The following is a 21,155-nucleotide window of genomic DNA, read 5'->3' on the forward strand; positions in this document are numbered from 1 at the left end:
AGAAGTCAGTGTTTCAATATATAAGCAGAAAGCATAGCTGTAAGTGAATTACACTATTATAAATAGGATAATTCATAAAACAATTGGAAGAGGCTCAGGAAAAGGGTCTCAACCTACTTGATAAAATCCTTGAAAGGAATTGTAAGTTCCTTTCCAATTATAAGGGAATGCCTTTAAACTCATTAAAACACTCTGTCTTTCAAATATATGATGCCATGCAATTTTGTCAGGGTTCTTCTTGAAAGAACAAGGGAAACAAAGATTCATATGAGGTTCATTGGAAGATTTTTTTAATCTCTTCTATTTTCCAAGAGAGACGATTTTTGTTATACTGCTATTATGACCTCCCATGCAAAACAAGAAATCTCTCAAGGTTTGTAATGTGAAGAAACAACTCATTATCTCTAGTTGATTTTTTATATGGTTTACACCTTTATTTGTATGTTTACTTCAAGACAAACTATGAATCAAATTCACAGCCCACCATTATCCCTCTAAAATTAGTAGGATTTGAAGGAGATCTTGTCTTTTCATTAATATTAGATCAAGCAAAAGATCTGTCAAAAGATTTTTAAAATGTCAGAAATATTTATGCCATGTATATGGGCATGGTCTCAACATTCATTCCATTGCTAATCACTTTCATTCACATCTGTGAAGCCTGGCGTGGTACCTTTCACTTGGTGTCACCTCTATTTTTCCAGCATTTTTTTCCTGGAATGCCGACCTTTTCCTTGTCTGTAACAGCTGAAGACTTTCTCCTAATTCAAACTCCTTGTCACGCTACCTCCTGCCCTGTGTTTGACTCCTTGTTGAGCTCAGTGTCCTCCTCAAAGCTTGCTCTGCTCTCAGTCTGTGCCTCAGCCCGTAATCTGTGTTGACTCTCAGAGCGGCTCCTGCTCCTGCCCCACGCCGGCAGCTGCATCCTTACAGATCCCTGTTTCCAAGGGAGACTCAGGCAGAAACTTAAAAATAACAGTGGAGCAAGCTATGCAGGGCTGCCCAGAGCCTATGCATGCAGCAGCTGCCAATCCAGCCCTCTCTTCAGAGCTGCACCACCTAAAATCCGAGCATGAGACTTCCCCTGTTTGCCAAGCCAGCACCTGCACAAACAGCACTGGGCTGGTGGCAGCTCTGGATAACCCCAATTCTGCCTGCCCAAATGGACAATGCATGCACAACTGCCTTGTTTATAAGCACAATGCCCCTGAGCTACCTGAGGCCAAGCCATGCCAAAACCAAACTGGGTGTTTTGTATGCAAAACTTCGAAGATAACCAGGAAAGATCTGCTTGGGACTAACCTCCTAGTTTCCCAAAAAAGATAAAATTGAAAATGCAACCTTCCTGTCTTCCTCTCAAAATATCAGAATTATTTTTGCCTTTAATTAAACAAAGAACACGGAAGACAGGAAAGCGCAAGAGATTTTGTAGGAAGAGATATTAAATTTTCAGGTTTTCCCTATAACCCAAATGAGTTAGGAGAATTATCTTTATCACCACTTCCATGAATTTGTGAGAAAATCATACAAAATAATCCTCCCTTTACATTGTTTATTGCATGACTGTAAAACTTGTAGACTCAATTATAACTTACGACCATTAGGAACAATATCTGAATTGTAGCTCAAAATTTATTATCACCATATGAGTACAGACACCCTCAATTTCTTTAATAAAGAACTGTTGTGTTACTGTGGGGTTGCCATTTGCATTCCATTAATGATTAATTTTTAAGAATTTCACAAGATCAGCAAATTAATTTTAAAAGGAATTAATTAGTGGCTAATAAGAAATACTAATAAAGGGAACATTTTTGACATTTGGTTTGCATTGTACATTGACATGGATGCTATTTATTTTTACTTTGTGTCACATGAGGGAAGAAACACTTTTTAAGCAGAAACAGCCTTCTTGAGTCAAATCCATATTCAATAAAAATCAGGTACTTCCAGGGTTGTAAAATACTTATAAAAAACAATAATTTCTCTATATATTTGTAGTTATCGTCCAGCTTGTTAAAGATTTGACTGAGCTGAAGATATAGAATAATATAAGGCAGTTTTCTCTAAATGTTCAGTAAGAGGGTATTTAAAACTATTACAGCTGATACTTTCTTCTTATTCCCCAATGCTAAACATTAAACCCTTTCATAAACTGTAGTCCTAAATTAGAGATGAGTCAAGTTATTGTTTTATTACCAAAACTCTATTAGGACTTCCACTTCAGAAAATTTTTATGTTTCAGTACTTTTGGGTTTTTAAATGCATCTACAGCTTGCAATGCTGATAATAAATTCTTGGATTGAAAATTAATATAGATTGCAGTAACAAAATTTTCAGGCTGAAATGTTTCAGTTGTGAAAATCTACTCCATATATTTTTCTTTAAAAAACAAATCTACGACCAAACAAAGCTTCAATCCTTCAACATTTGTTTGGAAATAAACTGTGCAGAGAATAAACTTTCACGCCATATTGAAGCACAATATTTTATTTCCACATGCTTGTATTTGTTGCTTGTGATAGGGAATTACAAAAGTATCGTTTCATTTTGAAACAATAAAACAGCACAAAACACTACAAAACCTTTGTATAAAATGAACCAATGAAAATAAGTCTCTGACAAATCTCACTAAACTGATATACAACCATATAGAAATCATTCCAAAATGTACCTCTGCAGAAAAATCAATGAAAATACAGTTTCTTCACACTGGTACTTATCAATTTTTATTTATTGCCTAATGAATATTCAAAATGTATAAAGAGTACTATCTTCAGTTTCAGAGATAACACATAATACACAAACATAAAGCTTGAATTCTCCTCTTGATGGATATAATATAAAGCCACTTAGCTGAAACACTGGCAAGGCCATGAAAACATTTTAAAAGTTCTGACAAAAAAGACAGCGTATAATAACATAATGGAACTTTTTAAAAATTTATTGCTGATACAGAGGAATCTCTTAAGTATATCTTGAGATCCTTGTAAAAGTCATTGCATTTACAAGGTCAAAATGATTAAAAATAACACAGGAGTAGACTAAAGAGACAGCAAAGAAGCTAAGTGATTTATTTGTTTTGGTTTGGAAAGAGGGAAAAGGGAGGAAATATCTTGTTTTAGTGCTGATCTTTAAAGATAATGAAGGTGAAGCATTGTCAAACACAGAGACATAAAAGAATAAGATAGAAGAACTCTAGAAATTGTATTAACATAAATTACTCAGGCATAGTGCCAGAGCTCTGCAGAAACTTCTGAGCAGTTATGCTCTAGTTCACTATCCCTGGACATTTTCTGGATGTGGAGTGAGGGATAGGAGCCTTCAAAGCCATATCCTACACTTTTAATCTACCTCATATAGATGAGACTCATTTAATTTACCATAAAAGGGACAAGTTCTCCAAAAGTACAGCAAAGCAGATTCAGTTAATAAAAGCATAAAGGAAAATAAACAAACAAGCACTGAATGATTAGTAGAGAAAAAGGTTGGAACTGTTAGGTGAATACTGAAGACAGATGTCCAGAAACTTCTGTTTTAGAGTTGTAATTAGTTAATTTCAGATGTGGCGGCACTTTTTCGAATCATGCTGTTATTTCACCAGCATGAATGGTACAGAAACCTGCAATTCTGAAGCCCTAAGTGCAAATCCACCCTCGTGGAGCTGTTTCAACATCTCTACCTGCACAAAAGCTTCACTGCTCTGCAGAGACCACTCACCACCAGGCAGCCAGAACCAGCCAGCTCACTACATGGCTCCTGCTCTGGTTTCCAGTCCAAACCTCATATACTCAATCCCTCATTTGCCTTTCCCATGTTGCAAAAACCACAGAACTCACAGAAAGGCAAGGATGGGAGGTAGAGAGTGCAGCAGGGAGTGAGTCCAACCCCATCTCCAAACCATCATTTTTGTCCAAGGTGGTTTCACAGGTAGACAGTAGGGTACTTTAGCCTCACTCATAGTCCCACTTGGCAGCAAGCTCTCATCTGCCACCACCAACAGATCTCTCAGAAGAAGGAATTAAAATGTGAGGCCATTTCTGCAATCTATCTCAGCACTAAGAGCTGCTTTTAAGTATCCAAGGAAACAATAAAAACCATCTTCATACAGCACATCATGAACCCCTCACATTTAATCTGCGTGGTGTGATGCACTCCTTTAGGAATAGCATATTGTGGTCCTGATCATCCCTCCTTCAGTAACTGATAAAGACACACCTTGATACCACCTTATTATAGCAATTAGAAAATCAGCCATTATCTGTTTGTAACAACTGGTTTGGAGAGCATTATTTCACATACATTAATGTCAGTACAGTAATAAACTTTCTTGTTGTAAAATGCAAAAAACATATTAACCTGTCCAATACAGTACAATAAGCATATATATTTTAAATGGAAAAATGTTTGTATAATAACATTTAATTTCAATATCAATGGGACAAACACTAATTTTAATTTTTTATTAAATTAATCTATCAGCAAGCAGTAATATGCAGTGAATGCAATAATGCATCAAAATCCCAGGGAAATTATTTTGATTAATTCCATTAGCAGAGAGAGGTCTCACTTATATTTCTCTCCAGTAGGTGCAGCAGGACATATCAGAATGTTAATTTGGATATAAGAATAAATCTTCCAGAAAGATTTCCATTTGCTTGATTAAATGTGTATAAGTATATAGAAGGCAAGACTTAACAATTAATGTCAAACTCCTCAGTTACCATTTCCTAGCTAGCACTCATGCAAAAACACACCTACCCAGTGTGTGTACCCATATTAAAAGACATAATCCTAAAAAACAATCACAGCTAAAAGTGGAAATTTTTACACACTAGTTAATTACTTTTTCCTTGCTCTGGATGCCTATGTTACAGTAGTCTAGTGAATTTAACCTGTGCAATATAACTGTGTTATTAAGTGCTGTGTTTCTGCATCTCTCAGTCTGCTTAACTTCCCTGCAAACACATGAGTGTTTCATGTAAACCCATGCTAGCATCTGATGGACTGCACTAATTAATCTCACACCCAGCTGCTAATCAGCTTCATTCTGAAGAGTCACCTCATGCCAGTTGCAGAACACAGAAGCTAGACTTCATAAGTTTCATGGTTTCACAGCATTACTGAGACTTGCAATGGGCAAAATCAGTCAGTTGCTCGAACTTGACAGTAAAAAAAAGAAATAGTGGATCAGCAGCATCATACAGGGTTGGTTTCCAGAGTGGAATACCTAAAAAGGCAGCTGTTTTTCTTTTCACTCTATTCTTTAGACAGATCAGTATTAACCATGGATTCACACCATTTGCTGCTGTTGGAAACCCCACCATTCATCAGCAAAATGGCTTTTAGATGGTTCTACCCTACATAAATTTGTCTTTGTCCTCTCTAAAGCTTTGTATTTTCCTACAAAGCAAACTAAACAGAAGCCAAGCATGTACAATTATATAGCTAGACTAAATAATCCATGTAGCACTGCTCTTAGGAAGAAAAGACTACTACCAGTCTGTGTTAGGGACAGGTTCCATTCCATTGACTGCTGGGAACAGCTTCTTACTAATATCTTTTTGAACTAGAAAAGCATTCAGACACGATGCTGAGCAGTAGCTGTTTACACCAATTATGCCTTAAGGTTTGTCCCACCTTTCAAAATATGCCTACTATATTCTGTCAGTGTACTTCATGCTAACTCACTTTGCTCATTTGGATAGCCTGGTTTTGCAGAGTATTGCATCTCCTGACTAATCCTATTATGAAATATTTCCATTCTTGTTAATAGCCCAAAGTAATACTTTCCAGGTGTCAGATGCACATTTCATGGGGTTTTTTTCACTATGAGGTTGATTGTATCATTAAAATTATTTTCACATCCTTTTTGTTCTGCTGTTTATTCCACCAGACAAAACAGGAGCACATGGGATGCACTGCCATTTCTTCACCCAAACTAAAGCATCTCAATTATTCTACTGTAAAACATGGGTGACTAGTTTGAGTTAATTTGATCTTCCAGGCATTCTTCACAATTTTTACTCTATTTTAATAGGGAAAGTATAACTTTTCTGGTACCAGTGTAGCACTTTATAGCACACAGCATGCTCCAATAGAAATACTTACTAATCTCCTACAGGCAGATCAACTCTAGGAGGCCTAACACCTAGACTATTAAAATTTCTGTATCAATATCTTTAGCATTTTTTTACTCACATTCAAGGCAGTACTAACAGATATTACAGCTGCTAAATACTGAGGGGAAAAGCTAAAGCATCATAATGTATTTAAATGTAATATTCTATTTTTGTTTGTTCTGTTTGTTACTGCAGTGGTGGAGTTTTTCTGATATGCAATTATAATACTGGATATTACATCCAATGTCCCCATACCTCACAGAATTTGATTCTTGATAGAATATTTACTCGATGTAGCAGATTTTGAACTTCAGACCTAGGCAAGCAATGGCTATACATAGCTATTGGCAAATTGCAAAAATCAGAAGGCTTAGAAAGATTTGAGTGACTTCATTAAAGTACTCCAAATTTCCAGCATCAACAGTCAATCAGTCTCAAAAAATATTTATTACTTTAATTTGAAAACATGAATATGTAATTTCAATCATAGATACATTTGATATTACTAGATTCTATAAAATACTTTCACTGGCATTCATATACAAATTTACCTACTAATTTGTTCATTGTATTGTAGATTGTCATTATAGAATTAGTAATATGTGCTACTCTAACAAACCTGCTTATAACATAGCAAAGAAAAAAACCTCAGTACAAAAAGGTTATACTGCAGAAATCCCTTAGTGTCTTGTTTTTCCTCAGATTTGCTAGGCAACTAGGGATTCTGCAAACTGGGGCTCTAAAAACTTTGCATGCCTTTCTGGTTTTATTTTATGACACTTGCCAAAGTCTCAAAAAATCAAATATGTCTTACTGGACATAAGCATGCTTTCCATTTTCTCCTACTCTTCCATTGTCCTCATTCTCTGCATTTAAAAGTAATCCCCAGGTGAGCAGACTAGATTTAATGAAAGCTACTTTTCTATACAAAATATGAGTCTTTATAAAATATAAGTGGAGCTATTTGATATTAGTGCTAGATAGATCATAGCTGAATGACAATATTAAAAATTTCAAATATCATATAAAATATTATTATTGTACTGTTATGTAGAAAATATTCCTCAACAGAACAGGAGTTCATGCAGTACATAATTTTGGTTTGGAAGAACAGACTTCATTTGATTTTCATGCCCAGATCACTCATAACACTCAGCAGGATGTCTGCTGGGAAACCATCACAAGGAATTATATTCATATAAGTACCCATGCACTATTGCTGAATGGAGAGCAATTCTGTATTAATAGCCTATTATTGTTTAACCTGCAAAGGTCAGGTCTACAAGGACATTAAACTAAAAAAATTTTCATCACCCATTTTTTCATTAAAACTGCTGCCTTCTCACAGTACAGTTCTGATCTGGATTAAAAAGACTGCAGGGCATTATTTGAAGTCTTTACTAGAATTAGTATTTCAAGTCTGTAGCCACACACATAGCATGTGCCATTTTTTCAGAGAAAGCAGAACAAAAATAGCCAATAATTGTAATGGTTCTGTAGTTAAAACAGCACTAATTTTTCAATGCTATTTGACACTTCTGGTTTTAAATGGCTATAGGACCAATTTAGTCTACCAGATTGTAAAATGAGATAACCATATGGTATTTTATTGTTTCTTTTTGCTTTACTGATCTTAATGAGATCTTCAGATCAAAGTTGCTTTCTATAAAAAAGCACAATAAAAATATTAGATGGACATTTGCAGTATTCCTAGGACATTGGATACGCAGGCATGGCAAATGATTGCTAATGAGATTAATATTATCTAAGTGAAGCAAAATACTCTCAAAGCACTGAAGAGATAGACAAGGTACAAGCAAGGGGCAGAGAAGCAATTGGACTGCTGGGAGGAAGGGATCAGTAGAGAATGGAAGTTTCAGCATCTGCTCCGGAAGAGGAAGAACATGAGGTACATGTTACATGGTACCAACTAAATTTAAAGGTACCAAAGTTCATGAAAGAAAGTTGCTGTTTATCTGGAACCAAAGTAAATGAGATGATGAGGAACTATGTAGAGTCAGGTATTTGGTGAACAGAATTTGTAAACCACATGATAATGCTGCTATTGGAAAGATTTCTAATATTGTGAAATTTCTGATCATATTTTGATTGACTTTATAGGATTACACGCAAATCAAGAAGAACAAACGTTCACCTTTCCAGGGAGAAAAGAAAGCTAAAGGAGATTTCTGAAATGAAGAAGAATGCTAACAAAAGCAAATGGAAACCAAAGGTTTGTTGATCTTTGGTTTTTGCTTTTTTTTTTTTTTCTAAAGATATAACAATTATAAACTACATCATTATAATTGACAAGAATACAACTCAAAAAAAAAAAAATCAGGTTTGAAAGATATTCAAAATGTCCATTTAATCTGTCATAAATGAAGTGCTGGCATCACAAGAAGATAGATGAGTGCTTGTAAAAATCCTGAGATACTATTAATGAGAGTATTCTCATCCCTGAGAGTACTGATGTTCCCAGTATTTGAAGGTAGGGGTGTGGAATTGACTTTGACTTTGTACTGTGTTCTGCATTACAGCAACTACTGCCTGCTTTTAAGGGAAAATTCATTGTTTACTTGCATTCAGAGTGAAAAGCTACTGCTTTACTTTTGTTAAGAAGTGCAGCAAAAGCAGATCATTAATGACCAAGGGTGTTAAGAGTCTACAAAGATTTCCAAAAATGCATATCAAACTGAAAAGGAGAAGCTACTCTTCATATACCCCAGTGTAAACTAGCTCAGTTACAAAGAAAAACAAAATTAATATTCTTATTATAGATTCAAACAAAAAAAAAGTTCAGAAGCATTTCTCATTTTAATTTATATATTTTGTATATTAACAAGGGAAAAATTAATTAAAATGCAGAGGATCCTTTAACTTACCCAAGTGAAATAATTAGAAGAATTACAAAGACCCTCAAGCAGGTAGATCTGAAAGTTGATGCAGACAAGTTACTTATAAAAGGCACCTGGTTTTAGATATCAAAAGTGTGCCTAAAATAGAATCTGCTAACATTATCTACAAATATATTTCTGCCATTTAAGTACCTGAACATTGAATCTAGTATTTCATGTCTCAAGTCATAGTTCTGTGGCTAATCACAGTCTCTGTTTTCTCTACAAGGTGCACCTCTGACTGCTGCTTGACCTGCAGGAAGTTACCCACACAGATCCTACACAGGTAAGTCTGCTTCCAAAATACTCTGTCAGTTTTGGGAATCCTTTGACGCTGGTCTGGAAAAGCTTGAGAAACAAAAGGGATGCAGTCAAGGACTGTAAAAATGGCTGATAGATAGCAAGAAGCTGAGGGAACCAGGCTTGCATCCTATTTGTCCTAGCAGGAGCTTTGTAGCTTCCAAAACAGAGGGTTTTGACCATACAGCTGTAGTCCTGAAAATTGCTCTGTGAACTTTTTGTAGCTGAGTGTAACATGAGGAGATCAACAGCAGAAGTCTTGGAGTGACACTCCAAGACAAGACAATCAACATCTGGGTTTTAAGGTAATTTTCTTGCATAATTTAAGTTACTTCTGAGCTAAACAGAGTTGGCAGGTAATAAGAAGTTCAAGAGGGACTTGACAGTGTAGTGAGTTCCTGGCTCATGAGTCAGAAAGCAGACAAGCACAGTTTGGTAAAAATGGACCCTGAAATGCTCCAATTTGTCCCTTATTGACAGGGACCCAAGGAAGAGTAGCCATGAGTGCCTTCCTTCACTTCATGGTTTGCCCTCTATGGAGCTCCTTCTATCACTGCCACAGTTAAACTAAACACTGACATTAATTACAGCATGAAGAAACTGCACCTCATGCACATTTAAATGACTAACACTCCATCAGGGAAACAATTCATCTGCATTGTTCACATGTTCTTCCATCTTATGATGTAAATGGTGTTCCTTTCATGTCACTATTTATATTATTTTAAAGATTTCTTTCCTACACACAAACTATTCATTTAGCTGTGAATCTCACTGGGAAAAAAAAAAAAAAAAAAAAAAAAAAAAAAAAAAAAAAGTAATAAAGCAGAACAGTGCTCTCCTCATCTGTTTTAGCAGGAGATCATATTAGTCATCAGTGTCTGAACCCTGTATAGTTTCCATTTCCCTCCTCCACGATGGATAAAACAGAGCTGACAACACATATTTTTCTTAGTCAAAACATTTCCATTCCACCTACTTTCAGGGCCCAGGCATCATAAGAGCCATAACTTAGGCCAAGATACAGCAACATTTTTCTTGCTATCTTAATACCAGAAAGGTACATGCACTAGATCTTTAACAGGAATATACTAGCTTTAAAACTTGTCACAGATAAAACAGGATTTCCCAAATGATAGTGTCAAATAAATACAAAAATAACCCAGGCAGTTATCAGATGAGAGTGAGAGGACTGGGCCAATATTGTCTTCTCTATCTCATCATACACATCATGTTCAGCTGTTTCAAAAGTCATTCAAGCACATTATAGGGTTTTTGTTGGCTGAAGTGCAGGGTACATATCTTATTCTACTTCCTTGTCTGATGCTTTTTTAACTTTTAGAGAATGGCCAAAGCAGACACAGATTATTTGTGCAAAGCCTTGCCTCACAGAAAATGAGTTATGGTGTTGAGAAATGTGTTTTCCAGGCACATTTTTCCTAACAAATATATAAAGAAAATCACAGTAATTTATGAAAAAACATGAACACAAATGAATTGCTTTGGGTCCCAAATATGAAGTCATAATACAGTTGTCCTTCAAATATTTGCTTCTCAGTGTGAAATAGAAAAACTACCAATAAATCAAAATGCTGTGTCTGCACAATACACACTGCTGCAAAATGAAATGCAAAGCAAAAATAAGTATTTATTTACCAGTCACAACACACCATTACATTATTCCTGAATTCTACATGTAAATAGACACAAAGCTGACCAGGCTGAGGAGGAGAGGATAATTATGGCTCTTGTATCAAAAATGGTGCAGAAATATCCCAGAGAGCAAACCCTCCTGAAGCCAAAGTGAGGAGCTGTGCACAGCCACGGGAAGCAGGGGGGAGAGGACAGCTCTGTCCCTGCCTCAGGGTGTGTTCAGACCCAGACCCACACATAGCAGGTTGAGCAGACATTCCAAGGCTCCACTTTCAGCTGTGTGTTCCTCCCTGCTTGTACTTCTCTCTTGCATGGCAGAAGGACACCTCTCTCAGTATCTCAAGAGACCTTAAAAAGACATTTAAATTGCCTGTACAAACGATATATGCCTGGAAACTGCAGAGCTGGGAGATGCAGGAAGGGAACATATATTTAAGAAAAATTTCAATGTAGTGTTATTCTGGCTCACAGCTTTGCCACTTAATTCATATTCACTTCAGCTGAACAAAAGCATTTATTTCAAATTATCAACTTGACAATCTTTTTCTTAGCTGCAGTCTGAGCTCCCCTGCCCCCTAGACATTCCAGTATAGGCACTGGAATGCCTAGAGGATTTGACAGATTGATTCCTATTTCTACTCTTAAATATACATTGATGGTGGGACACCTTTTGCACAGCTATGATTGCCTGCTAACTGGACAATTATTTCATATTTTCCTCTCTTTTAAATTTGTAGTGCAATGTGCAAATTTTCTCCCACCACTGAAATGTAGAGTTTTTAAATACAACTTCTTTGAAACTGAGATAAATGGATTTAAAATCCTGTATCAATTAGGATATGGGTCTACCACTGTCAAATCAGTTTAACTTTTCAATGTTGATCAAATAATATCTTAATTATCTATTTTAGCTTCTATGTAAGAATAGTCACTTCTTCTAAGAATTATTTGTTCTACTTAGTCCACACTGACAAATTAATTTCACACAATGTCATGTTAAATCATATCCAACACCTCATTATATTTCCTAAGTTCATGTTTTCTTGTCAGCAGTTGCCACATCCTCATATGATTTTTTCATTCAGAGTCATTTCACAGAAAATGAAAGCAATTTACATCATTTTAAAACCACAGAACTATAGAACAATCTTGGGTGAAGGGACCTCTGAAGGTCTCCTGCAGTCCAAAGGAATCAACCTCTGCACAAGGAAATTTACATATATTCTTTTAATGTCCTGATAGCCATAAATTCCACCTGCAACAATGGCATGTTCACCTTCTGTGCCAAATCACAGTAGAGAGGCATGAGTGGTTTTTAGTAGCCCATTTTATTTGGATGATGTGTTTTCCATCCCCCATGAGTCTGATGTCATGGTAGGCAGAGGCACATAGCTGCAGCTTCAGACATTTCCTGTGGATGGATGGAAATAGAGACAGGATCATGTGGAACAAATCTGAACTGAGATGAAAAAAAGTAGAAACTGGAAAAAAGAGGCCCATATTATGCTTACTGCAAATTGAAAGTACACTTAGAAAACATGTGAAAATATTCCAGAGGTATTGTTTCTTTTTTCTCTTATTGAATTAATAGTTTGGTCATAATCACTGGACCATAATATTTTTTATTTCATCAAAGATCATGGTGATCATGTTTATTCTTATCAATACAGAAGTTATGTATCAATCTAGTTGCACCTTAATGGATGTAACAGTCCATTAAGGGTCATTACAGTCATTTTGGGTGATCAAAGGCCCCTAGCCTTCAGCCTTACATACAAAGAGTATTTCAGATAGGTATTTATACTCCACTAATGCACCATCATCCTGTCTTACTACTTAATTCCTTTACATGTTGCAAATCTGAAACACTGGTATTTTCACAATATTTTCTAGAAAAGCATTTGGAGGAAAGGATGTTGCAGAATTTCCATGATGGGCTAAAAATCTAAAAGAGCATTTTGTAATAAATTGAAATTATATATACTAAAGAATACTCCTCGTGGCTTGTAATTATTTATGTTCTGCTATGAACCAAAAACAAAAACTTCAGTAAGCTAAGCAAAACCAAAATTCTCTTCCTTATTCTCCCTTGTCCCTGAACAAAATTTCCAAATGTCTCCTGCTTCCTCTCCCACACTTCCCAGGCTCATATGCAGGAAGACCAGGACATGTAAAACAGATGGGCACTCAAGTGACACACAGACCAAGGGCAGCCTCTGGGCTAGCAGAGCAGAGCAGAGCAGTGGAGGAACTCCAGGTAGTCTCACATTTCTTTTCCAGACAACACATCAGATTACTCACAGTCTTGAACAATTTTCAATTTGAATATCTGATCTATACTTTTATGGTTTTCTTCATATAAGTAAAGGATAATCAATCAAGATCTAGATTAAATAAATAAATAAATATTTTAAAAAGCAACGTGAAAAAATCATGTTTGAAATTCAGAGTGAAGTCGTGAGGTGGTCTGTATCACCAGGCTACAGAAAGTCAATTTAGGTCACCCCTGTTATATCCTTCCATCATAGAACATTATATGCATAGCACCTCCTGCCAGTTACTTTAAAAATCTTGAAAACCTTTTATTAAAAGACATTTGCCCCTCATTTCTTTTTCAGGAAAGTTTGTGTTGAATTCTCTAGGTCTTGTCTCAGCCCACTCTGAGTCATTTTATCCAGCTTCTTGCATGCTCTCCTACTATAACTTGGACCCATTTTAAACCATAATATCACTCTGCTCAATGCTCTTGATCAAAATAGCTAACACTGATCTAATTATTCTTGAGTACTTTCCAGAGCAATAAAAAGGGTGAAGCAAGAGGATATTAACTTCATACAGAGCTATCATTACAATCATTAGTGTGACAGTAGGTGAGACACAACTTGCAGAGGTCTACTCAGCTGGTAATCCAGATGGGTAATTTTGAGGCTGTTTGCAATTTGGAAAAGTACCATGACTGTTCATTGCTCTCAACTTGTTCAAAATAAATGCAACATTCAATAAAACGTTGGTTAAAGGCTGAAAACAAATCCTAAGGCTACCAGCTATGATATTATATATGTATTTCCTTGATGAGTAAATATGCACAAGTCCATTACCCTAGCCAATGCTGACAAACAGCAGTGAGTCTTACTTAATGGAAAAGTTAATCAGAAAAAAGCACTTTGGAGGATTTTAATATACATGATTACACATACACAGTGGGGCACAGGGTCTAGCAGAGAAATTCCCTGTTGTAGAAAGATTCTCAATGGGTGAAGAGGTTCTTGGAACCCAGTCCATATCTACTACATAAATACTTCTGCACCCACCTCCTACCACAGGTGATTACACCAGAAACCAGAGAAAAGTGGAATAGATCACATAGATCATTAATAGTTGATTTTAGAGATAAAGATGAAGCTAGCTCTTAGAACTAAAATAGAAGAGCTGAAGTGATTAATTTTACCCCAATATACACATAATAAACTTGGTCAGACATTTGCAGAACTTATGGTAACTCTTATAAGAAACACATAGTTCACATAATTCAGACAACAATGTGACTCAGACCAAGGGCTCCATGTTCCCAGACAGCCACAGGAAAGGACCTAGATAGACACAGATTCTGGGGGAATATGTGGCATTCTGCTCTCTGTCATGTTGTACCCACCCATACTACAAAGGATAGATATACTGAGCACCTAGGGACATCTGGCTGTCCTGAGAGAGTGCCATGGGAAACTGGAGAAAAACAGCAGACATTCTGGCAGCAAGAAATGGCTCATCTCCAGAAGAATCAGGACTGGGACCTATGGAAAACATAGCAAACTATGATGGAGATGCTGCTGGAGGGAGTCTGAGATGGCCATGGTTCATGGACACTTAAAGTCTTCCGTAGAGATGATGATAACTCCTAATTGCTACATGCAGATGCAAACATGAGTTCATTGGTATCAAGATAAAACTGCATCATGCTGGCTTTTGCTCACCAGTTTATTGAATAGCACTACTCTTTCCCTCATAAAGCTCAAGAAGGAGCCTTTCCTGCACTCATTACCCCTGGTAAAACAGAGTAGAATGTGCAATTTTTCATTTCTTTGAAGTGAAGCCCAGATTGAAACTGTTGCCTGAGTAAGTACAGACAGTGTGCAGAACATGAGTAACCCCAGTGAGATTAGAAAAGACCTACTGCTTCCTAAATGAACACAGTTAGTGGAAAATATACCACATTTTCTCAACATTACATTTCATTTTGTGTTTTGCATAGATCTAACCAACTCAGACTTCACTGAGCCTGCAGAAAAAATAAATCTCTTCTGCATATGTGCACTGTTTGTGAAGATATTCATTAAAACTGCATCATGCAGAGCTCCCTATAGGAGCAGTTCCAGAGAAATGTAAGGTTATGCAGCTAAAAGATTAAGTTCCCCCCTCAGCTAAATGTGAAGTTTTCACATGTGGCAGTGTGATAGCACTTATTGGGATTTCCTTGCCTCAAGCCTGGATGTTGTCAGTCCCACAAAAAAAGCACTTTTCCCATAACTTGAAACTGGTTTTGTTGTCACTTATCTCAGTCTTGCACAGGAACATTCCAAGTGAAGATAGTTGATTTTTTCTGACAGATGAAAGAAGAATCATTATTACATATGCCAGTTCAACAAATCAGCTGTTAAACAGTTCTAAGTTGAATCAACTTTCTTGGGAAATGTTTTGAATCAGACTGATTTACCTGCATATATTTCAGCAATATAAACTGTTAAAAACAATTTTCAAACACTTCTGCTGGCCTAGCAATGTACTTTAAAATGTGGAAAAATACTAACAAGTATGGTATGTCAGTGCATGATTATACCTTTATGCCAGCCAAGGAGCAGCTTCTTTTGGGAAAAAAACAGCCATTAATAAGAACTTGTCCATAATTGTCATGCTTTCTCCGAAGGGATGAAGAGATATTGGGGCTCAAACACCTTTTTGAATGTCTCTTGCATTACTGTGGTGCAAGAGGCAGAACACTGGAATGAGAAAAATATATGTGTGAAGTTTTTCTTCAGACAGCTCATAAACTTATTTTCTTGCTCATATGACAAAGTTCCCAGCTGGCAACTTAAATTCTGGGTTTTTTTGGAAAGGTCAGTTAATCCCAAGCAGGAATTTCGCTAAATATCAAAATATCTTCTCAGGTGTTTTCTCTGTCTAGCTCAAGGAAGTCAGAAGCTCAGACATCAGCAAAGCTTACAGTGTAAGGCAGTGATACCAGTTTTAATATGCCAGAATTTAATTGCTGGTATCATAGCAATTTTTCTTCCCAATATTGCATAGTTTGTGGACCACAAGTAAGATTATAAATTTACAGTTGTTCTGCATTTATTGTAATACTGTTCTTAGAGACAAACGAACAGGCAAACACTCCATCTTCCTCTATGGCATGACAGCTGTACTGCCAGGGAAAGAGTGCAGAGAAGGCACATTGTGGGTAATCCTGCAGTCCCTACCAAACCTTAGCAATTCCTCTGAGGTCAGCATGAATTTTACATCCAGACTAACTTATTAAAAAACACCGGTTCTTCCCAGACATCACATGTCTGACTTGCAAAATAGCAGGTTTTTAAAGTATTCTTTAAAGGGTGGCAGAAATATTATTTGATAGCTGTTTATTTTCCAAGTGTAAATGGTAGGAACAGTTTCCTCTGTGACAGAAGAGAGGAAAAAACCCAACCAAACCATAAAGTCATTATAGGGTGCACAAAAAAAGTGAGGAAACTAAACTAATACTTGTGGAAACCTGTGTGTTTATCCAATGATATGAAATAAATGGAGCAGAAGCAGCGACATCAACGTTTGATTAAGTAAACATTAACAAGAATACAAAGTATAAATAAAAGGAGATAAAAACTTGGTAATAGCCCAGAAGGAAATTGCTGGAGCATCCAGAAGTAACACACCATAACCCTTTCTATATTAAAATAGTATATCACACCTGACAACAGGCCAAGGGAAGAGAGAGTCACATAAATGCTTTCTCAGATTTGGTCTTTTCGCAATTTTCTGCTGCATGTAAGAAACACTTCGTGCAAGAACGTGCATCCTGAAATTTAAACTGAGGAAAAGTAGAGGGATCGTACCTTAATTTAAGCAGAAATCTGTGCTTTCCCCTCAACCATGTGAATACCATTCTTACTCCAGTGTAGATAGTATGTCACTGAGCTTAAAAAGTAGCACATACATAGCATAAAATAGAATATAACTTGAAGAGGGACACACCCAAGATGATTATTTTTTCCACTTGAGAGTCTGAATGCCATTCTAGAGCCATGAACACATAATGATTAGAGTTTGATAAGAACTTCACTCATCTAGCAGAGCAATGATGACACTTTTTAAAGGTCTCATCTGAAAGGCCCTGCACTAAGCTTCACACTAATCGTTTTTGCTTTTGAAGTAATCTGAGCTGAACCCACTAAAATGCCAAGGTGAAGTCCAAAAAGTGCAGACATATTTTTGAAGAGAAAGCACAACAAAGTCTAAGAATGTATAACTTTTATTTGAATCTCATCTGCATTGTTTCATAAAATTACTTTTTAAAAAAACCCAGCAGGTGGCAATTTCAGCATTTTATTGACAATGCAGCTATAGTAGTACACAGAGTTGAAAAAAAAGAAAAAAACCCACATGCCTGATCAGAACTTTGTTGCAGGCGGTCAGTGGGAGCATTGCATAAAGTGCTTAGTCATCAACATTCCCAACACATCTCAGATCAAAGGCACTGACTCCTTAAAGACAAAGCTTCAGACAGTGATCACTAATCAGAGCTTAGTCATTCATCAGATAAAAAAAGATATCTGGGAGGAAAATCCAGAATATAACATTGACCATCTCCATATGGCTCTGGAAAAGCCCACCAAAGAGACTTTTCCTGGTCTGAGGTAAGTGCCTGAAAAGCTCTCCTATGTCCTTTCCTCACCAGCTGGAACACAGGGTGTGGCAGGATGCATCAGGTGCCTGATGGTGCTGCAGCACCTCCAAGGAGCAGGATCATTGAACCACGCTGAACTTACATTCACCTCCTTCTTTTCAGGCCTGCACTAAGCCCCTCCCAGCTGGAGCAGGATAAAGGAAATTATATATGTTATTCTAGTCTTTGTTTAAGGGCAAAATATCTTTACAGTTCCATCAACTAACCCTAGACTTACCTATTCCTGTGTAAATTGTGTCAGTGTAGGACATACACAGCTACCATTAAAAGAACATACTAATCTGGAAATTTCAAACACTGAATATAAAATGAGGTTAAAAGTGAAAGTGGGGGCATTCTTCAGCTTTGCTTGATTTTTTCTAGTCTTTAATCTTCTTGTCTAAAAAAAGGAAATAATTAAAAGAAATGTCTCTGATAGTAGTAATTTATATAGCTACAATTACAAAAACAAAAAACATTTTGTTTTTTTATTTAAAAAATTATTATTATTATTAAATTATATGTGAAACAGAATGGACAATTAGCATCCATTTTGTGCTAAAACAGAATCCTCAAGGCTCTGAAATGTTTCCTAAACCAAGTGTTTGTCAATGTCTTTAGGTCTTTATTTGCTCAAGGATGGCTGTGAAAATGTAATTCTAAACATATCTTACATCTCTTTTTAGTCTTCATCATTAAGCCTATAACAAAGCTGCATTTTATGGTGTTTGATGACTTCCATGATTTCCAGATTTCAACCCTTTACCTTAATTCAAACTGAGCAGCTGCAAATTTGCCGCCAATTATTTTTAATATCTCATGGTATTTAAAAGAAAAGATTCAGCTCAAAATAAATCTAAGAACATACACCCCTGGAATGGATGTGAACAAGTCTAAGAAATTTTAATCCAAAAATTCTTTTAATACCCCAAGTTTTCAAAGCCCTTTCACAAAGTTTGGGGCACAGAGTTTTTCCCATTTTTATTTTATATAACAGCATTGGTCAGAGTAGAAAAGTATTATGAAACATCTATTTCTTCATTGTCTCTCCTGCAATTACTCTCAATTGAATAATCATCTAAGAAAAAGTGGGTCAAGAGTTCATCATCTAAATTAACTGAGTGTCTAATAAAAGGTCTTGGTCATGAATAAAATTTTAATTGTTTCTTAAATTAAACAAAAATATGAGACCAAGGATTGCTGTTCTGTTTCCCAACAGTTGGATCAAGCACTTGCTCCACATTTTCCTTTCTTCCTCACACACTGTACATTCCAAACACATCTACAGCAAAACTCTCAGCTAGTGACTTTATGTCTCAGCAAACTGCAAGAGAATGAGACAGATGAGATGGGTTGTACTCCAAAGGTTTTTTAAAGCATGTGTTTGAACTAGAAAACAAAAATTACATGACATTTGAGGGATTTAACCAACATAAATCCCAAGGCAGCCGTTCAAGGCAATGTGTTAATTTGACTGGCAATTTTAAAAGCAGTTAAATGGCAATAGGAATTAAATGCTGTTGAACTGGAAGGGCATAATGGGCCTAAAAGATTCGATATTCTTTGGGGAAGGGGTTATCCCCCCACTATGTAATACAAAAACAATCTTTCAATTTAAAGGCAGAGAGTGATAGCTCAATTACTTTGCACTTTTCTCTTGCGTTGTACTAGCTGAAAAGTGATTGTTAGAGGATTTGTGGGGTCCGAATTTTGGCATCTCCTCTACTCTACTAATAATAGATTCCCTTTTCCTGTTAAAATGTAGTACTAAAGGCCTGAGTATTGCTGCTGATATGAGCCAAGTGTGAGCCACGCTGGTTTACACTTGCTGAATCCTCATGCTGTGTTTTGTAAGGGTTTGATTCCAGCTGGGCTACAGGGCTGCTTGTGTGAGAAGCTGCAAAAAGCTTCCCTTGTGTCCAATAAAGCCAATAGTGCCAGCAGGCTCCAAAGATGGGCACAGCACTGCCCAAGACTGAGCCCTCCAGGAATGCTGGCAGCACCTCTGGAATAACAGGTTTGCTGACAGGACTTGTGACAGAAGGGCTGCAAATCCCACCAACACCTTCCTGATTAGCAAAGAGATTTGTACTTGTTGTTCTAAAAAACGTTACAGGTCTAGAAAGGCAGCAGCAAGTAAAATGCATTAATGAATTTGTAGGGATATACCATGCTAGAAGCAGCCAGATTTGAAAAAACAGAGAGTTACAGGTACATTCTCCCCTAGGATGCAGGTAAGTAAAAATGTACACACATGGATCCCTCCCAAGACTTGGCTCCTCAGCATAAGCACTCTGGTGCTATATTCTGGGGCACAGACTCCTGAGAGAATGAACAGTGGTAGCATCTATAAATCTGCATTCCCAAAGCTGTCTGCTGTACCCGAGAGCACCATCTTCCAGAGATGATACTTCAGAGAATAAGTGAGAAACCTAACAGATACTTAAATCAAAGGGTATCTCAGCAACATATTTGCTGTCCAAGAAAATGGAGTGTAGCCTTGTCTGGGAAATTGTCTGAGGGTATTTTCTCAGCTAAACTAGCTTTGCAAAAATTAATTCTAGGTAAAAATAAATGACTTTTCATCTATCTGTAACTAAACTAAGTTCTTTAGGTTGCTATAAATCCAGCCTAGAACCAAATGCAAGTCAAAGAATAACTTATTTCCCAATTATGTTGAAGGAAGACTGACAGATTTCGAATATTGCTAAAAATGTTGTTCAATTCCACCAGTGAAAATTTATTTCTTCATTAGGCACAGCAAGCATTATTTCTTTCAGATAACTTGAAAGAAATATAATTTGCATACCTATTTGTTTGGGGTTTTTTTGTAAACTAAATTTAAAATCTGTTTAATATTTCCCCAAATGCACTACCACAGTCTTAGTGTTACTATGCAGTGTTACTAACATGGGTCCATCGTATTTAAATCTCCCCTTCTACTCCCACCTGAGCCTTCCTGGAAATGAAAAACATGTCACCTGAAAGATATGTTCCTCACATACTTTTGCAAAACCTGGGAAATAAAATACTACTACTTAAAGGGAGGAAAAAGCAGAAGATGAACAAATTTTTGCATTGGTTTCCTCCTCCCTTAACAGCAATGGACTTCTTAAAACTGACTGAGAGCATGGGTAGGATGGGTACAATTCCTCATGAAGCTCAGCTTCATGAAGCAAGTTTCTCAAAGCTAATTTCTTTAGTGGTCATGGAAACAATTGGTTCTTTTCCTACGTGAAAACAGATCTC

Source organism: Erithacus rubecula (genome assembly GCF_903797595.1).
Source record: "Erithacus rubecula genome assembly, contig: SUPER_Z_unloc_4, whole genome shotgun sequence".
NCBI classification, from domain to species: Eukaryota; Metazoa; Chordata; class Aves; order Passeriformes; family Muscicapidae; genus Erithacus; species Erithacus rubecula.